General features: G+C 42.0%; 4 non-coding genes across 4 annotated transcripts; all 4 read left to right on the top strand.

The window, feature by feature from the left end:
• Positions 1-3,045: 3,045 nt before the first annotated feature.
• On the top strand, positions 3,046-3,133 carry trnal-uag (transfer RNA leucine (anticodon UAG)). The gene is given in 2 exon segments: positions 3,046-3,081; positions 3,098-3,133. It is a non-coding gene; the product is annotated as a tRNA-Leu (tRNA).
• Positions 3,134-9,309: 6,176 nt separating this feature from the next.
• Positions 9,310-9,397, top strand: trnap-ugg (transfer RNA proline (anticodon UGG)). The gene is given in 2 exon segments: positions 9,310-9,345; positions 9,362-9,397. It is a non-coding gene; the product is annotated as a tRNA-Pro (tRNA).
• Positions 9,398-12,430: 3,033 nt separating this feature from the next.
• trnap-ugg (transfer RNA proline (anticodon UGG)) lies at positions 12,431-12,518 on the top strand. Its single transcript is given in 2 exon segments — positions 12,431-12,466; positions 12,483-12,518. It is a non-coding gene; the product is annotated as a tRNA-Pro (tRNA).
• A 6,182-nt stretch (positions 12,519-18,700) lies between these two features.
• Positions 18,701-18,788, top strand: trnap-ugg (transfer RNA proline (anticodon UGG)). The gene is given in 2 exon segments: positions 18,701-18,736; positions 18,753-18,788. It is a non-coding gene; the product is annotated as a tRNA-Pro (tRNA).
• Positions 18,789-20,955: the final 2,167 nt, after the last annotated feature.

Below are 20,955 nucleotides of genomic sequence, written 5' to 3' on the forward strand. Positions count from 1 at the left end.
TGCCAACTTTTAGTCAAAAAACGACTTCTCAGCCGGTCGACATGTGAGAAAACTGACATGTTTCAAATTAAAACGTGTGATTGCACTCCGTTGTTCACACAGCATCTAAAAATCCTGGAGATTCATAGGAGCAAAGTGAAACTCACCGAACTGAGCAAAGTTCATGTCTCTCAGATGTACTCGGCTCTGCGTCTCATTGGACAACGTCAACCCCGGTTTGATTCCGGCAAATACTTGATCAGTGTTTCTTCCTTTCTGCACGCATGTGCTCACCTCCAAAGGGATAAGCCTACATTCAACGTCAATCTCAAATTCAACTTGAAACAGACTCTGCCCTGAATATGATTGCGTCCTGTTTCTCTCGCGCTGAAAAGATGTCAGAAGCTGGCTTTGGATTTCGTCCCTTGGCTGCCGAATTTAAATCATGCAGGAAATCAATCCGGGGTGGCCAAGCTGCCTGGTCTGATTAAAAGGCGTTCAAACCTTACATTCCAGGCATGTTATAGTGTTCTGGCCTCAACATTCGTTTCAACGTATCGGATCATAAGCACCGCTCCCATTGTCTGCTAATGGTTCTGCTGTTCACACTAACACCTCCTCTGGTCCTTCCTTTGTTACTTTATTGCCCGCTTACCACCCACTTTGCCTTTTCGCATTGTGCCATTTATTATTCAATCACTCCTACGCTCCACTGTATCACAAGCATTCCCTTTTGTCCTTCCTCGCTGCCTATTTTTTTCCAGGCGCTATTTTCGTGGAAAAATCTGTAAACTTTACATTTTTCTTAAAAGATCGGAATGATCATCTGACTGAACGTGAGCCCGGGAAATTCGTCCACAGAATGTTCACGGCCTGCAGAGTTTTACAGAATGCTTTGTTTTTGTTCATTGTGTTTCTGTATCCATTTTAAGGTGATGTGCTGTTCTGCCCGGAGTCATTCTCTGTCTCTACAAAATGGTGTGCTATCAGTATCGGATCATTATCTATCTGTTTAAAAGGAATGTGCTGTCTGTCCCGGATTTCAAATTTCAAATTTCAAAAACTGCCTTTGGAGGGTGCAGAATTTTTAGTTTCTTGGAGTGTTTGTGTAAGTGAGAGAGTGCGTGGAAACGTTCTGCGCGATCTTACTGTGCATTTCATGTCATGGGAGGAAAAATGCATTACATGCAACTTGAAGCCACACTGATTTGATTCAACACGCATTCGGGGACTGCCTGACAGGAGAAGAATCTGCTGTGGGATTTTGCTATTCCACATGTGAAAGAAGGCAAATTATATAAGTTAGAAACATAGCGATTTTAGCGAGAGCTTGCGGATGGGCTGTGTGACATGATGAGCTCCTTCCCCCTTATTTTCAAATACAAATCAAATCAAGACAAGACAATACATGACTGACTGACTGACTTTGTTTATATAACTATATGTATCAATATTTATATATGCATATATTTACATACATTCCCTACTTTTTAACTTTCACAATAAATGTGCTTTTTCTGTTCTGCCTGCATTGGCTCTATTACATTTGACCTATTTCACAGCACACGCAGCTTCACTCTGATCCTGCAGAAAAGCACTCGCGACTTTAAAAGATGGGTTTTGTTGCCCACATCTTCCCTTGTGGCTTGTCTTACACCATGGGCTTACTGTGTTTGGGTATTTACTGACTGCACACCCTGATTTGCAGTGGATTTCATGCAGTCGCACAGACTTCGTTCAATCAAAAATATATAGATTAAGAAACAATTTTTTATTTATTTCAATCAAATCAAATTCAATTTTTTGCAATAAAATTGTAAATTTATTTATTTTCTTATTATGATAAATATATATATGTTTTAAATTGTCTGTTTGTCTGGGTTAGTTTTATTTCCCTCCCTATTTCCTGCTTGTTTATCACCTGTGGCTTCAACAACCGTCCCAGTCCCGCGTGCTTATGAGAACCGCGCTCAATCACGCACAACACAATTGCATTCAGGAATGATGGAAATCCCACTTTATTCTTCTGAAAGGCAACTGCTGTCCGTGAAGGGCAATTCTACAGCTGTGTAAGAGGGATGTGCTTCCTGTCTAGGATCATTCGGTGTCTGTTTCAACGGGATGGTTGTCAGTTCCGGTTCATCAATTGCCCCTTTAAAACGTATTTTCTCATTATCCGGATCATCCTGTACATTTAAAAAGGAGTGTGATTATCAGCTGTGAGAACCGAATTGTTAAACTTTTGTGTTTCAAGCTACATTGACTTTGCCTGTGTCCGTGTACATCCATATCGCAGCGCATCTGTTCATTACTCAAAATATGCTCATGTTTTCCGATATCCACTCCTTGATGCAACCCTTGTCCCAAATTTGCTCTCAATATAAAAAACAACAAATTAAGTACCGCCGATAGCGGCCGCGTGGCCTAAAGGATAAGGTGTCTGACTTCGATTGTAACTGTGATCTTATGAGAAGATTGCAGGTTCTAGTCCTGCAGCGGTCAGCTATCGCGCCGCGTGAAATTTTATATTCTTTGTTTTGATTCTGCCTCAAAACCAACCATCTCGGACAGTCACTCACCTGAAGTAAAGGAAGGCTGTGTGCTTTAAGAAGCTAATGGTACATTTTCATCACTGTCGATCTGGTTGCACGGGCAAAACAAGCGGTGAAGTAGACTTTCGTGCACATTATCTCTGTTTGAAAGCAAAAAGTAGGGGATGGATGTCTGACTTTGCAGTAAATCGAAGACAAGGTGACTGACAGGTTGAGGTAATGGACTGCTGATCCAGTATGCCCCCAGCTTCGTCGTTATTGTGTTAAACACTTTCCCCTCGTTTTTTTATTCAATCACATTTATCCTCATTGCCAAATTCACCTTTTACTGAAAAGGATGCAACTCGTTGGTGAAGTAATGTCACAAAAAATAATCACTTCATCAAAGGGAAAACATTAGCAGGACGATGGAGAGGGGGACTCATGAGATCGGTCTCTGAGAGTCTGCACAGGCACGATGGGCCGAATAGCAAACTAACGTCAGCAACTGAGAGCTACGTTTCTCGCTGTCGGTGGCTCGTTGGTCTAGGGGTATGATTCTCGCTTTAGGATTATAATAATTGAAATGCGAGAGGTCCCGGGTTCAAATCCCGGACGAACCCTGCCAACTTTTAGTCAAAAAACGACTTCTCAGCCGGTCGACATGTGAGAAAACTGACATGTTTCAAATTAAAACGTGTGATTGCACTCCGTTGTTCACAGAGCGCCTAAAAATCCTGGAGTTTCACAGGAGCAAAGTGAAACTCACCGAACTGAGTAAAATTCATATCTCTCAGATGTACTCGGCTCTGCGTCTCATTGGACAACCTAAACCCCGGTTTGATTCCGGCAAATACTTGATCAGTGTATCTTCCTTTCTGCACACATGAGCTCACCTCCAAAGGGATAAGCATACATTCAACGTCAATCTCAAATTCAACTTGAAACAGACTCTGCCCTGAATATGATTGCGTCCTGTTTCTCTCGCGCTGAAAAGATGTGAGCAGCTGGCTTTGGATTTGGTCATTTGGCTGCCGAATTTAAATCATGCAGGAAATCAATCCGGGGTGGCCAAGCTGCCTGGTCTGATTAAAAGGCGTTCAAACCCTACATTCCAGGCATGTTATAGTGTTCTGGCCTCAACATTCGGTTCAACGTATCGGATCATAAGCACCGCTCCCATTGTCTGCTAATGGTTCTGCTGTTCACACTAACACCTCCTCTGCTCCATCCTTTGTTACTTTATTGCCCGCTTACCACCCACTTTGCCTTTTCGCATTGTGCCATTTATTATTCAATCACTCCTACACTCCACTGTATCACAAACATTCCCTTTTGTCCTTCCTCGCTGCCTATTTTTTTCCAGGCGCTATTTTCGTGGAAAAATCTGTAAACTTTACATTTTTCTTAAAAGATCGGAATGATCATCTGACTGAACGTGAGCCCGGGAAATTCATCCACAGAATGTTCACGGCCTGCTGAGTTTTACAGAATGCTTTCTTTTTGTTCATTGTGTTTCTGTATCCCTTTTAAGGTGATGTGCTGGTCTGCCCGGGGTCATTCTCTGTCTCTCCAAAATGGTGTGCTATCAGTATCGGATCATTATCTATCTGTTTAAAAGGAATGTGCTGTCGGTCCCGGATTTCAAATTTCAAATTTCAAAAACTGCCTTTGGAGGGTGCAGAATTTTTAGTTTGTTGGAGTGTTTGTGTAAGTGAGAGAGTGCGTGGAAACGTTCTGCGCGATCTTACTGTGCATTTCATGTCATGGGAGGAAAAATGCATTACATGCAACTTGAAGCCACACTGATTTGATTCAACACGCATTCGGGGACTGCCTGACAGGAGAAGAATCTGCTGTGGGATTTTGCTATTCCACATGTGAAAGAAGGCAAATTATATAAGTTAGAAACATAGGGATTTTAGCGAGAGCTTGCGGATGGGCTGTGTGACATGATGAGCTCCTTCCCCCTTATTTTCAAATACAAATCAAATCAAGACAAGACAAGACATGACTGACTGACTGACTTTGTTTATATAAATATATGTATCAATATTTATATATGCATATATTTACATACATTCACTACTTTTTAACTTTCACAATAAATGTGCTTTTTCTGTTCTGCCTGCATTGGCTCTATTACATTTGACCTCTTTCACAGCACACGCAGCTTCAGTCTGATTCTGCAGAAAAGCACTCGCGACTTTAAAAGATGGGTTTTGTTGCCCACATCTTCCCTCGTGGCTTGTCTTACACCATGGGCTTACTGTGTTTGGGTATTTACTGACTGCACACCATGATTTCCAGTGGATTTCATGCAGTCGCACAGACTTCGTTCAATCAAAAATATATAGATTAAGAAACAATTATTTATTTATTTCAATCAAATCAAATTAAATTTTTTGCAATAAAATTGTAAATTTATTTATTTTCTATTCATAATAAATATATATATGTTTTAAATTGTCTGTTTGTCTGGGTTGGTTTTATTTCCCTCCCTCTTTCCTGCTTGTCTGTCACCTGTGGCTTCATCAACCGTCCCAGTCCCGCGTGCTCATGAGATCCGCGCTCAATCACGCACAACACAATTGCATTCAGGAATGATAGAAATCCCACTTTATTCTTCTGAAAGACAACTGCTATCCGTGAAGGGCAATTCTACAGCTGTGTAAGAGGGATGTGCTTCCTGTCCAGGATCATTCGGTGTCTGTTTCAACGGGATGGTTGTCAGTTCCGGTTCATCAATTGCCCCTTTAAAACGTATTTTCTCATTATCCGGATCAACCTGTACATTTAAAAAGGAGTGTGATTATCAGCTGTGAGAACCGAGTTGTTAAACTGTTGTGTTTCAAGCTACATTGACTTTGCCTGTGTCCGTGTACATCCATATCGCAGCGCATCTGTTCATTACGCAAAATATGCTCATGTTTTCCGATATCCACTCCTTGATGCAACCCTTGTCCCAAATTTGCTCTCAATATAAAAAACAACAAATTATGCACCGACGATATCGGCCGCGTGGCCTAAAGGATAAGGTGTCTGACTTCGATTGTAACTGTGATCTTATCAGAAGATTGCAAGTTGGAGTCCTGCAGCGGTCAGCTATCGCGCCGCGTGAAATTTTATATTCTTTGTTTTGATTCTGCCTCAAAACCAACCATCTCGGACAGTCACTCACCTGAAGTAAAGGAAGGCTGTGTGCTTTAAGAAGCTAATGGCATATTTTCATCACTGTCGATCTGGTTGCACGGGCAAAACAAGCGGTGAAGTAGACTTTCGTGCACATTATTTCTGTTTGAACGCAAAAATAGGGGATGGATGTCTGACTTTGCAGTAAATAGGAGACAAGGTGACTGACAGGTTGAGGCAATGGACTGCTGATCCAGTATGCCCCCAGCTTCGTCGTTATTGTGTTAAACATTTTCCCCTCGTTTTTTTATTCAATCACATTTATCCTCATTGCCAAATTCACCTTTTACTGAAAAGGATGCAGCTCGTTGGTGAAGTAATGTCACAAAAAATAATCACTTCATCAAAGGGAAAACACGAGCAGGACGATGGAAAGGGGGACTCATGAGATCGGCCTCTGAGAGTCAGCACAGGCACGATGGGCCGAATAGCAAACTAACGTCAGAAACTGAGAGCTACGTCCTTCACTGTCGGCGGATCGTTGGTCTAGGGGTATGATTCTCGCTTTGGGATTATAATAATTGAAATGCGAGAGGTCCTGGGTTCAAATCCCGGACGAGCCCTGCCAACTTTTAGTCAAAAAACGACTTCTCAGCCGGTCGACATGTGAGAAAACTGACATGTTTCAAATTAAAACGTGTGATTGCACTCCGTTGTTCACACAGCGTCTAAAAATCCTGGAGATTCACAGGAGCAAAGTGAAACTCACCGAACTGAGTAAAGTTCATGTCTCTCAGATGTACTCGGCTCTGCGTCTCATTGGACAACGTCAACCCCGGTTTGATTCCGGCAAATACTTGATCAGTGTATCTTCCTTTCTGCACGCATGAGCTCACCTCCAAATGGATAAGCATACATTCAACGTCAATCTCAAATTCAACTTGAAACAGACTCTGCCCTGAATATGATTGCGTCCTGTTTCTCTCGCGCTGAAAAGATGTGAGAAGCTGGCTTTGGATTTCGTCCCTTGGCTGCCGAATTTAAATCATGCAGGAAATCAATCCGGGGTGGCCAAGCTGCCTGGTCTGATTAAAAGGCGTTCAAACCCTACATTCCAGGCATGTTATAGTGTTCTGGCCTCAACATTCGGTTCAACGTATCGGATCATAAGCACCGCTCCCATTGTCTGCTAATGGTTCTGCTGTTCACACTAACACCTCCTCTGGTCCATCCTTTGTTACTTTATTGCCCGCTTACCACCCACTTTGCCTTTTCGCATTGTGCCATTTATTATTCAATCACTCCTACGGTCCACTGTATCACAAGCATTCCCTTTTGTCCTTCCTCGCTGCCTATTTTTTTCCAGGCGCTATTTTCGTGGAAAAATCTGTAAATTTTACATTTTTCTTAAAAGATCGGAATGATCATCTGACTGAACGTGAGCCCGGGAAATTCATCCACAGAATGTTCACGGCCTGCTGAGTTTTACAGAATGCTTTGTTTTTGTTCATTGTGTTTCTGTATCCATTTTCAGGTGTGGTCTGGTCTGCCCGGGGTCATTCTCTGTCTCTACAAAATGGTGTGCTATCAGTATCGGATCATTATCTATCTGTTTAAAAGGAATGTGCTGTCTGTCCCGGATTTCAAATTTCAAATTTCAAAAACTGCCTTTGGAGGGTGCAGAATTTTTAGTTTGTTGGAGTGTTTGTGTAAGTGAGAGAGTGCGTGGAAACGTTCTGCGCGATCTTACTGTGCATTTCATGTCATGGGAGTAAAAATGCATTACATGCAACTTGAAGCCACACTGATTTGATTCAACACGCATTCGGGGACTGCCTGACAGGAGAAGAATCTGCTGTGGGATTTTGCTATTCCACATGTGAAAGAAGGCAAATTATATAAGTTAGAAACATAGCGATTTTAGCGAGAGCTTGCGGATGGGCTGTGTGACATGATGAGCTCCTTCCCCCTTATTTTCAAATACAAATCAAATCAAGACAAGACAAGACATGACTGACTCACTGACTTTGTTTATATAAATATATGTATCAATATTTATATATGCATATATTTACATACATTCCCTACTTTTTAACTTTCACAATAAATGTGCTTTTTCTGTTCTGCCTGCATTGGCTCTATTACATTTGACCTATTTCACAGCACACGCAGCTTCACTCTGATCCTGCAGAAAAGCACTCGCGACTTTAAAAGATGGGCTTTGGAGCCCACATCTTCCCTCGTGGCTTGTCTTACACCATGGGCTTACTGTGTTTGGGTATTTACTGACTGCACACCCTGATTTGCAGTGGATTTCATGCAGTCGCACAGACTTCGATCAATCAAAAATATATAGATGAAGAAACAATTTTTTATTTATTTCAATCAAATCAAATTCAATTTTTTGCAATAAAATTGTAAATTTATTTATTTTCTTATCATGATAAATATATATATGTTTTAAATTGTCTGTTTGACTGGGTTGGTTTTATTTCCCTCCCTCTTTCCTGCTTGTCTGTCACCTGTGGCTTCAACAACCGTCCCAGTCCCGCGTGCTCATGAGAACCGCGCTCAATCACGCACAACAAAATTGCATTCAGGAATGATAGAAATCACACTTTATTCTTCTGAAAGGCAACTGCTGTCCGTGAAGGGCAATTCTACAGCTGTGTAAGAGGGATGTGCTTCCTGTCTAGGATCATTCGGTGTCTGTTTCAACGGGATGGTTGTCAGTTCCGGTTCATCATTTGCCCCTTTAAAACGTATTTTCTCATTATCCGGATCATCCTGTACATTTAAAAAGGAGTGTGATTATCAGCTGTGAGAACCGAATTGTTAAACTTTTGTGTTTCAAGCTACATTGACTTTGCCTGTGTCCGTGTACATCCATATCGCAGCGCATCTGTTCATTACTCAAAATATGCTCATGTTTTCCGATATCCACTCCTTGATGCAACCCTTGTCCCAAATTTGCTCTCAATATAAAAAACAACAAATTAAGTACCGCCGATAGAGGCCGCGTGGCCTAAAGGATAAGGTGTCTGACTTCGATTGTAACTGTGATCTTATGAGAACATTGCAGGTTCTAGTCCTGCAGCGGTCAGCTATCGCGCCGCGTGAAATTTTATATTCTTTGTTTTGATTCTGCCTCAAAACCAACCATCTCGGACAGTCACTCACCTGACGTGAAGGAAGGCTGTGTGCTTTAAGAAGCTAATGGTACATTTTCATCACTGTCGATCTGGTTGCACGGGCAAAACAAGCGGTGAAGTAGACATTCGTGCACATTATCTCTGTTTGAAAGCAAAAAGTAGGGGATGGATGTCTGACTTTGCAGTAAATCGGAGACAAGGTGACTGACAGGTTGAGGCAATGGACTGCTGATCCAGTATGCCCCCAGCTTCGTCGTTATTGTGTTAAACACTTTCCCCTCGTTTTTTTATTCAATCACATTTATCCTCATTGCCAAATTCACCTTTTACTGAAAAGGATGCAACTCGTTGGTGAAGTAATGTCACAAAAAATAATCACTTCATCAAAGGGAAAACATTAGCAGGACGATGGAGAGGGGGACTCATGAGATCGGTCTCTGAGAGTCAGCACAGGCACGATGGGCCGAATAGCAAACTAACGTCAGCAACTGAGAGCTACATTTCTCGCTGTCGGTGGCTCGTTGGTCTAGGGGTATGATTCTCGCTTTGGGATTATAATAATTGAAATGCGAGAGGTCCCGGGTTCAAATCCCGGACGAGCCCTGCCAACTTTTAGTCAAAAAACGACTTCCTGCCAACTTTTAGTCAAAAAACGACTTCTCAGCCGGTCGACATGTGAGAAAATTAAAACGTGTGATTGCACTCCGTTGTTCACACAGCGTCTAAAAATCCTGGAGATTCACAGGAGCAAAGTGAAACTCACCGAACTGAGTAAAATTCATATCTCTCAGATGTACTCGGCTCTGCGTCTCATTGGACAACCTAAACCCCGGTTTGATTCCGGCAAATACTTGATCAGTGTATCTTCCTTTCTGCACGCATGAGCTCACCTCCAAAGGGATAAGCATACATTCAACGTCAATCTCAAATTCAACTTGAAACAGACTCTGCCCTGAATATGATTGCGTCCTGTTTCTCTCGCGCTGAAAATATGTGAGAAGCTGGCTTTGGATTTGGTCCCTTGGCTGCCGAATTTAAATCATGCAGGAAATCAATCCGGGGTGGCCAAGCTGCCAGGTCTGATTAAAAGGCGTTCAAACCCTACATTCCAGGCATGTTATAGTGTTCTGGCCTCAACATTCGGTTCAACGTATCGGATCATAAGCACCGCTCCCATTGTCTGCTAATGGTTCTGCTGTTCACACTAACACCTCCTCTGGTCCATCCTTTGTTACTTTATTGCCCGCTTACCACCCACTTTGCCTTTTCGCATTGTGCCATTTATTATTCAATCACTCCTACGCTCCACTGTATCACAAACATTCCCTTTTGTCCTTCCTCGCTGCCTATTTTTTTCCAGGCGCGATTTTCGTGGAAAAATCTGTAAACTTTACATTTTTCTTAAAAGATCGGAATGATCATCTGACTGAACGTGAGCCCGGGAAATTCATCCACAGAATGTTCACGGCCTGCTGAGTTTTACAGAATGCTTTGTTTTTGTTCATTGTGTTTCTGTATCCCTTTTAAGGTGATGTGCTGGTCTGCCCGGGGTCATTCTCTGTCTCTCCAAAATGGTGTGCTATCAGTATCGGATCATTATCTATCTGTTTAAAAGGAATGTGCTGTCGGTCCCGGATTTCAAATTTCAAATTTCAAAAACTGCCTTTGGAGGGTGCAGAATTTTTAGTTTGTTGGAGTGTTTGTGTAAGTGAGAGAGTGCTTGGAAACGTTCTGCGCGATCTTACTATGCATTACATGCAACTTGAAGCCACACTGATTTGATTCAACACGCATTCGGGGACTGCCTGACAGGAGAAGAATCTGCTGTGGGATTTTGCTATTCCACATGTGAAAGAAGGCAAATTATATAAGTTAGAAACATAGCGATTTTAGCGAGAGCTTGCGGATGGGCTGTGTGACATGATGAGCTCCTTCCCCCTTATTTTCAAATACAAATCAAATCAAGACAAGACAAGACATGACTGACTGACTGACTTTGTTTATATAAATATATGTATCAATATTTATATATGCATATATTTACATACATTCCCTACTTTTTAACTTTCACAATAAATGTGCTTTTTCTGTTCTGCCTGCATTGGCTCTATTACATTTGACCTATTTCACAGCACACGCAGCTTCACTCTGATCCTGCAGAAAAGCACTCGCGACTTTAAAAGATGGGCTTTGTTGCCCACATCTTCCCTCGTGGCTTGTCTTACACCATGGGCTTACTGTGTTTGGGTATTTACTGACTGCACACCCTGATTTGCAGTGGATTTCATGCAGTCGCACAGACTTCGTTCAATCAAAAATATATAGATTAAGAAACAATTTTTTATTTATTTCAATCAAATCAAATTCAATTTTTTGCAAAAAAATTGTAAATTTATTTATTTTCTTATTATGATAAATATATATATGTTTTAAATTGTCTGTTTGTCTGGGTTGGTTTTATTTCCCTCCCTATTTCCTGCTTGTCTATCACCTGTGGCTTCAACAACCGTCCCAGTCCCGCGTGCTCATGAGAACCGCGCTCAATCACGCACAACACAATTGCATTCAGGAATGATGGAAATCCCACTTTATTCTTCTGAAAGGCAACTGCTGTCCGTGAACGGCAATTCTACAGCTGTGTAAGACGGATGTGCTTCCTGTCCAGGATCATTCTGTGTCTGTTTCAACGGGATGGTTGTCAGTTCCGGTTCATCAATTGCCCCTTTTGAACGTATTTTCTCATTATCCGGATCATCCTGTACAATTAAAAAGGAGTGTGATTATCAGCTGTGAGAACCGAATTGTTAAACTTTTGTGTTTCAAGCTACATTGACTTTGCCTGTGTCCGTGTACATCCATATCGCAGCGCATCTGTTCATTACTCAAAATATGCTCATGTTTTCCGATATCCACTCCTTGATGCAACCCTTGTCCCAAATTTGCTCTCAATATAAAAAACAACAAATTAAGTACCGCCGATAGCGGCCGCGTGGCCTAAAGGATAAGGTGTCTGACTTCGATTGTAACTGTTATCTTATGAGAAGATTGCAGGTTCTAGTCCTGCAGCGGTCAGCTATCGCGCCGCGTGAAATTTTATATTCTTTGTTTTGATTCTGCCTCAAAACCAACCATCTCGGACAGTCACTCACCTGAAGTAAAGGAAGGCTGTGTGCTTTAAGAAGCTAATGGTACATTTTCATCACTGTCGATCTGGTTGCACGGGCAAAACAAGCGGTGAAGTAGACTTTCGTGCACATTATCACTGTTTGAAAGCAAAAAGTAGGGGATGGATGTCTGACTTTGCAGTAAATCGGAGACAAGGTGACTGACAGGTTGAGGCAATGGACTGCTGATCCAGTATGCCCCCAGCTTCGTCGTTATTGTGTTAAACACTTTCCCCTCGTTTTTTTATTCAATCACATTTATCCTCATTGCCAAATTCACCTTTTACTGAAAAGGATGCAACTCGTTGTTGAAGTAATGTCACAAAAAATAATCACTTCATCAAATGGAAAACATTAGCAGGACGATGGAGAGGGGGACTCATGAGATCGGTCTCTGAGAGTCAGCACAGGCACGATGGGCCGAATAGCAAACTAACGTCAGCAACTGAGAGCTACGTTTCTCACTGTCGGTGGCTCGTTGGTCTAGGGGTATGATTCTCGCTTTGGGATTATAATAATTGAAATGCGAGAGGTCCCGGGTTCAAATCCCGGACGAGCCCTGCCAACTTTTAGTCAAAAAACGACTTCTCAGCCGGTCGACATGTGAGAAAACTGACATGTTTCAAATTAAAACGTGTGATTGCACTCCGTTGTTCACACAGCGTCTAAAAATCCTGGAGATTCACAGGAGCAAAGTGAAACTCACCGAACTGAGTAAAGTTCATGTCTCTCAGATGTACTCGGCTCTGCGTATCATTGGACAACCTAAACCCCGGTTTGATTCCGGCAAATACTTGATCAGTGTATCTTCCTTTCTGCACTCATGAGCTCACCTCCAAAGGGATAAGCATACATTCAACGTCAATCTCAAATTCAACTTGAAACAGACTCTGCCCTGAATATGATTGCGTCCTGTTTCTCTCGCGCTGAAAAGATGTGAGAAGCTGGCTTTGGATTTAGTCCCTTGGCTGCCGAATTTAAATCATGCAGGAAATCAATCCGGGGTGGCCAAGCTGCCTGGTCTGATTAAAAGGCGTTCAAACCCTACATTCCAGGCATGTTATAGTGTTCTGGCCTCAACATTCGGTTCAACGTATCGGATCATAAGCACCGCTCCCATTGTCTGCTAATGGTTCTGCTGTTCACACTAACACCTCCTCTGGTCCATCCTTTGTTACTTTATTGCCCGCTTACCACCCACTTTGCCTTTTCGCATTGTGCCATTTATTATTCAATCACTCCTACGCTCCACTGTATCACAAGCATTCCCTTTTGTCCTTCCTCGCTGCCTATTTTTTTCCAGGCGCTATTTTCGTGGAAAAATCTGTAAACTTTACATTTTTCTTAAAAGATCGGAATGATCATCTGACTGAACGTGAGCCCGGGAAATTCATCCACAGAATGTTCACGGCCTGCTGAGTTTTACAGAATGCTTTGTTTTTGTTCATTGTGTTTCTGTATCCATTTTCAGGTGATGTGCTGGTCTGCCCGGGGTCATTCTCTGTCTCTACAAAATGGTGTGCTATCAGTATCGGATCATTATCTATCTGTTTAAAAGGAATGTGCTGTCTGTCCCGGATTTCAAATTTCAAATTTCAAACACGGCCTTTGGAGGGTGCAGAATTTTTAGTTTCTTGGAGTGTTTGTGTAAGTGAGAGAGTGCGTGGAAACGTTCTGCGCGATCTTACTGTGCATTTCATGTCATGGGAGGAAAAATGCATTACATGCAACTTGAAGCCACACTGATTTGATTCAACACGCATTCGGGGACTGCCTGACAGGAGAAGAATCTGCTGTGGGATTTTGCTATTCCACATGTGAAAGAAGGCAAATTATTTAAGTTAGAAACATAGCGATTTTAGCGAGAGCTTGCGGATGGGCTGTGTGACATGATGAGCTCCTTCCCCCTTATTTTCAAATACAAATCAAATCAAGACAAGACAAGACATGACTGACTGACTGACTTTGCTTATATAAATATATGTATCAATATTTATATATGCATATATTTACATACATTCCCTACTTTTTAACTTTCACAATAAATGTGCTTTTTCTGTTCTGCCTGCATTGGCTCTATTACATTTGACCTATTTCACAGCACACGCAGCTTCACTCTGATCCTGCAGAAAAGCACTCGCGACTTTAAAAGATGGGCTTTGTTGCCCACATCTTCCCTCGTGGCTTGTCTTACACCATGGGCTTACTGTGTTTGGGTATTTACTGACTGCACACCCTGATTTCCTGTGGATTTCATGCAGTCGCACAGACTTCGTTCAATCAAAAATATATAGATTAAGAAACAATTATTTATGTATTTCAATCAAATCAAATTCAATTTTTTGCAATAAAATTGTAAATTTATTTATTTTCTTATCATGATAAATATATATATGTTTTGAATTGTCTGTTTGACTGGGTTGGTTTTATTTCCCTCCCTCTTTCCTGCTTGTCTGTCACCTGTGGCTTCAACAACCGTCCCAGTCCCGCGTGCTCATGAGAACCGCGCTCAATCACGCACAACACAATTGCATTCAGGAATGATAGAAATCCCACTTTATTCTTCTGAAAGGCAACTGCTGTCCGTGAAGGGCAATTCTACAGCTGTGTAAGAGGGATGTGCTTCCTGTCTAGGATCATTCGGTGTCTGTTTCAACGGGATGGTTGTCAGTTCCGGTTCATCAATTGCCCCTTTAAAACGTATTTTCTCATTATCCGGATCATCATGTACATTTAAAAAGGAGTGTGATTATCAGCTGTGAGAACCGAATTGTTAAACTTTTGTGTTTCAAGCTACATTGACTTTGCCTGTGTCCGTGTACATCCATATCGCAGCGCATCTGTTCATTACTCAAAATATGCTCATGTTTTCCGATATCCACTCCTTGATGCAACCCTTGTCACAAATTTGCTCTCAATATAAAAAACAACAAATTAAGTACCGCCGATAGCGGCCGCGTGGCCTAAAGGATAAGGTGTCTGACTTCGATTGTAACTGTGATCTTATGAGAACATTGCAGGTTCTAGTCCTGCAGCGGTCAGCTATTGCGCCGCGTGAAATTTTATATTCTTTGTTTTGATTCTGCCTCAAAACCAACCATCTCGGACAGTCACTCACCTGATGTAAAGGAAGGCTGTGTGCTTTAAGAAGCTAATGGTACATTATCATCACTGTCGATCTGGTTGCACGGGCAAAACAAGCGGTGAAGTAGACTTTCGTGCACATTATCTCTGTTTGAAAGCAAAAAGTAGGGGATGGATGTCTGACTTTGCAGTAAATCGGAGACAAGGTGACTGACAGGTTGAGGCAATGGACTGCTGATCCAGTATGCCCCCAGCTTCGTCGTTATTGTGTTAAACACTTTCCCCTCGTTTTTTTATTCAATCACATTTATCCTCATTGCCAAATTCACCTTTTACTGAAAAGGATGCAACTCGTTGTTGAAGTAATGTCACAAAAAATAATCACTTCATCAAAGGGAAAACATTAGCAGGACGATGGAGAGGGGGACTCATGAGATCGGTCTGTGAAAGTCAGCACAGGCACGATGGGCCGAATAGCAAACTAACGTCAGCAACTGAGAGCTACGTTTCTCACTGTCGGTGGCTCGTTGGTCTAGGGGTATTATTCTCGCTTTGGGATTATAATAATTGAAATGCGAGAGGTCCCGGGTTCAAATCCCGGACGAGCCCTGCCAACTTTTAGTCAAAAAACGACTTCCTGCCAACTTTTAGTCAAAAAACGACTTCTCAGCCGGTCGACATGTGAGAAAACTGATATGTTTCAAATTAAAACGTGTGATTGCACTCCGTTGTTCACACAGCGTCTAAAAATCCTGGAGATTCACAGGAGCAAAGTGAAACTCACCGAACTGAGTAAATTTCATGTCTCTCAGATGTACTCGGCTCTGCGTCTCATTGGACAACGTCAACCCCGGTTTGATTCCGGCAAATACTTGATCAGTGTATCTTCCTTTCTGCACGCATGAGCTCACCTCCAAAGGGATAAGCATACATTCAACGTCAATCTCAAATTCAACTTGAAACAGACTCTGCCCTGAATATGATTGCCTCCTGTTTCTCTCGCGCTGAAAAGATGTGAGAAGCTGGCTTTGGATTTGGTCCCTTGGCTGCCGAATTTAAATCATGCAGGAAATCAATCCGGGGTGGCCAAGCTGCCTGGTCTGATTAAAAGGCGTTCAAACCCTACATTCCAGGCATGTTATAGTGTTCTGGCCTCAACATTCGGTTCAACGTATCGGATCATAAGCACCGCTCCCATTGTCTGCTAATGGTTCTGCTGTTCACACTAACACCTCCTCTGGTCCATCCTTTGTTACTTTATTGCCCGCTTACCACCCACTTTGCCTTTTCGCATTGTGCCATTTATTATTCAATCACTCCTACGCTCCACTGTATCACAAACATTCCCTTTTGTCCTTCCTCGCTGCCTATTTTTTTCCAGGCGCTATTTTCGTGGAAAAATCTGTAAACTTTACATTTTTCTTAAAAGATCGGAATGATCATCTGACTGAACGTGAGCCCGGGAAATTCATCCACAGAATGTTCACGGCCTGCTGAGTTTTACAGAATGCTTTGTTTTTGTTCATTGTGTTTCTGTATCCCTTTTAAGGTGATGTGCTGGTCTGCCCGGGGTCATTCTCTGTCTCTCCAAAATGGTGTGCTATCAGTATCGGATCATTATCTATCTGTTTAAAAGGAATGTGCTGTCGGTCCCGGATTTCAAATTTCAAATTTCAAAAACTGCCTTTGGAGGGTGCAGAATTTTTAGTTTCTTGGAGTGTTTGTGTAAGTGAGAGAGTGCGTGGAAACGTTCTGCGCGATCTTACTGTGCATTTCATGTCATGGGAGGAAAAATGCATTACATGCAACTTGAAGCCACACTGATTTGATTCAACACGCATTCGGGGACTGCCTGACAGGAGAAGAATCTGCTGTGGGATTTTGCTATTCCACATGTGAAAGAAGGCAAATTATTTAAGTTAGAAACATAGCGATTTTAGCGAGAGCTTGCGGATGGGCTGTGTGACATGATGAGCTCCTTCCCCCTTATTTTCAAATACAAATCAAATCAAGACAAGACAAGACATGACTGACTGACTGACTTTGTTTATATAAATATATGTATCAATATTTATATATGCATATATTTACATACATTCCCTACTTTTTAACTTTGACAATAAATGTGCTTTTCTGTTCTGCCTGCATTGGCTCTATTACATTTGACCTCTTTCAGAGCACACGCAGCTACTGTCGGATCCTGCAGAAAAGCAATCGCGACTTTAAAAGATGGCCTTTGTTGCCCACATCTTCACTTGTGGCTTGTCTTACACCATGGGCTTACTGTGTTTGGGTATTTACTGACTGCACACCCTGATTTGCAGTGGATTTCATGCAGTCGCACAGACTTCGTTCAATCAAAAATATATAGATTAAGAAACAATTTTTTATTTATTTCAATCAAATCAAATTCAATTTTTTGCAATAAAATTGTAAATTTATTTATTTTCTTATTGTGATAAATATATATATGTTTTAAATTGTCTGTTTGTCTGGGTTAGTTTTATTTCCCTCCCTATTTCCTGCTTGTTTATCACCTGTGGCTTCAACAACCGTCCCAGTCCCGCGTGCTCATGAGAACCGCGCTCAATCACGCACAACACAATTGCATTCAGGAATGATGGAAATCCCACTTTATTCTTCTGAAAGGCAACTGCTGTCCGTGAACGGCAATTCTACAGCTGTGTAAGAGGGATGTGCTTCCTGTCCAGGATCATTCGGTGTCTGTTTCAACGGGATGGTTGTCAGTTCCGGTTCATCAATTGCCCCTTTAAAACGTATTTTCTCATTATCCGGATCATCCTGTACAATTAAAAAAGAGTGTGATTATCAGCTGTGAGAACCGAATTGTTAAACGTTTGTGTTTCAAGCTACATTGACTTTGCCTGTGTCCGTGTACATTACTCAAAATATGCTCATGTTTTCCGATATCCACTCCTTGATGCAACCCTTGTCCCAAATTTGCTCTCAATATAAAAAACAACAAATTAAGTACCGCCGATAGCGGCCGCGTGGCCTAAAGGATAAGGTGTCTGACTTCGATTGTAACTGTGATCTTATGAGAAGATTGCAGGTTCTAGTCCTGCAGCGGTCAGCTATCGCGCCGCGTGAAATTTTATATTCTTTGTTTTGATTCTGCCTCAAAACCAACCATCTCGGACAGTCACTCACCTGAAGTAAAGGAAGGCTGTGTGCTTTAAGAAGCTAATGGTACATTTTCATCACTGTCGATCTGGTTGCACGGGCAAAACAAGCGGTGAAGTAGACTTTCGTGCACATTATCTCTGTTTGAAAGCAAAAAGTAGGGGATGGATGTCTGACTTTGCAGTAAATAGGAGACAAGGTGACTGACAGGTTGAGGCAATGGACTGCTGATCCCGTATGCCCCCAGCTTCGTCGTTATTGTGTTAAACATTTTCCACTAGTTTTTTTATTCAATCACATTTATCCTCATTGCCAAATTCACCTTTTACTGAAAAGGATGCAGCTCGTTGGTGAAGTAATGTCACAAAAAATAATCACTTCATCAAAGGGAAAACACGAGCAGGACGATGGAAAGGGGGACTCATGAGATCGGTCTCTGAGAGTCAGCACAGGCACGATGGGCCGAATAGCAAACTAACGTCAGAAACTGAGAGCTACGTCCTTCACTGTCGGCGGCTCGTTGGTCTAGGGGTATGATTCTCGCTTTGGGATCATAATAATTGAAATGCGAGAGGTCCCGGGTTTAAATCCCGGACGAGCCCTGCCAACTTTTAGTCAAAAAACGACTTCTCAGCCGGTCGACATGTGAGAAAACTGACATGTTTCAAATTAAAACGTGTGATTGCACTCCGTTGTTCACACAGCGTCTAAAAATCCTGGAGATTCACAGGAGCAAAGTGAAACTCACCGAACTGAGTAAAGTTCATGTCTCTCAGATGTACTCGGCTCTGCGTATCATTGGACAACCTAAACCCCGGTTTGATTCCGGCAAATACTTGATCAGTGTATCTTCCTTTCTGCACGCATGAGCTCACCTCCAAAGGGATAAGCTCAAATTCAACTTGAAACAGACTCTGCCCTGAATATGATTGCGTCCTGTTTCTCTCGCGCTGAAAAGATGTGAGAAGCTGGCTTTGGATTTAGTCCCTTGGCTGCCGAATTTAAATCATGCAGGAAATCAATCCGGGGTGGCCAAGCTGCCTAGTCTGATTAAAAGGCGTTCAAACCCTACATTCCAGGCATGTTATAGTGTTCTGGCCTCAACATTCGGTTCAACGTATCGGATCATAAGCACCGCTCCCATTGTCTGCTAATGGTTCTGCTGTTCACACTAACACCTCCTCTGGTCCTTCCTTTGTTACTTTATTGCCCGCTTACCACCCACTTTGCCTTTGCGCATTGTGCCATTTATTATTCAATCACTCCTACGCTCCACTATATCACAAGCATTCCCTTTTGTCCTTCCTCGCTGCCTATTTTTTTCCAGGCGCTATTTTCGTGGAAAAATCTGTAAACTTTACATTTTTCTTAAAAGATCGGAATGATCATCTGACTGAACGTGAGCCCGGGAAATTCATCCACAGAATGTTCACGGCCTGCTGAGTTTTACAGAATGCTTTGTTTTTGTTCATTGTGTTTCTGTATCCATTTTAAGGTGATCTGCTGGTCTGCCCGGAGTCATTCTCTGTCTCTACAAAATGGTGTGCTATCAGTATTGGATCATTATCTATCTGTTTAAAAGGAATGTGCTGTCTGTCCCGGATTTCAAATTTCAAATTTCAAAAACTGCCTTTGGAGGGTGCAGAATTTTTAGTTTCTTGGAGTGTTTGTGTAAGTGAGAGAGTGCGTGGAAACGTTCTGCGCGATCTTACTATGCATTACATGCAACTTGAAGCCACACTGATTTGATTCAACACGCATTCGGGGACTGCCTGACAGGAGAAGAATCTGCTGTGGGATTTTGCTATTCCACATGTGAAAGAAGGCAAATTATATAAGTTAGAAACATAGCGATTTTAGCGAGAGCTTGCGGATGGGCTGTGTGACATGATGAGCTCCTTCCCCCTTATTTTCAAATACAAATCAAATCAAGACAAGACAAGACATGACTGACTGACTGACTTTGTTTATATAAATATATGTATCAATATTTATATATGCATATAATTACATACATTCCCTACTTTTTAACTTTCACAATAAATGTGCTTTGTCTGTTCTGCCTGCATTGGCTCTATTACATTTGACCTATTTCACAGCACACGCAGCTTCACTCTGATCCTGCAGAAAAGCACTCGCGACTTTAAAAGATGGGCTTTGTTGCCCACATCTTCCCTCGTGGCTTGTCTTACACCATGGGCTTACTGTGTTTGGGTATTTACTGACTGCACACCCTGATTTCCAGTGGATTGCATGCAGTCGCACAGACTTCGTTCAATCAAAAATATATAGATTAAGAAACAATTATTTATTTATTTCAATCAAATCAAATTCAATTTTTTGCAATAAAATTGTAAATTTATTTATTTTCTTATCATGATAAATATATATATGTTATAAATTGTCTGTTTGACTGGGTTGGTTTTATTTCCCTCCCTCTTTCCTGCTTGTCTGTCACCTGTGGCTTCAACAACCGTCCCAGTCCCGCGTGCTCATGAGAACCGCGCTCAATCACGCACAACAAAATTGCATTCAGGAATGATAGAAATCCCACTTTATTCTTCTGAAAGGCAACTGCTGTCCGTTAAGGGCAATTCTACAGCTGTGTGAGAGGGATGTGCTTCCTGTCTAGGATCATTCGGTGTCTGTTTCAACGGGATGGTTGTCAGTTCCGGTTCATCAATTGCCCCTTTAAAACGTATTTTCTCATTATCCGGATCATCCTGTACATTTGAAAAGGAGTGTGATTATCAGCTGTGAGAACCGAAT

Source organism: Pristiophorus japonicus, unplaced genomic scaffold (genome assembly GCF_044704955.1).
Source record: "Pristiophorus japonicus isolate sPriJap1 unplaced genomic scaffold, sPriJap1.hap1 HAP1_SCAFFOLD_61, whole genome shotgun sequence".
Taxonomy (NCBI): Eukaryota; Metazoa; Chordata; class Chondrichthyes; family Pristiophoridae; genus Pristiophorus; species Pristiophorus japonicus.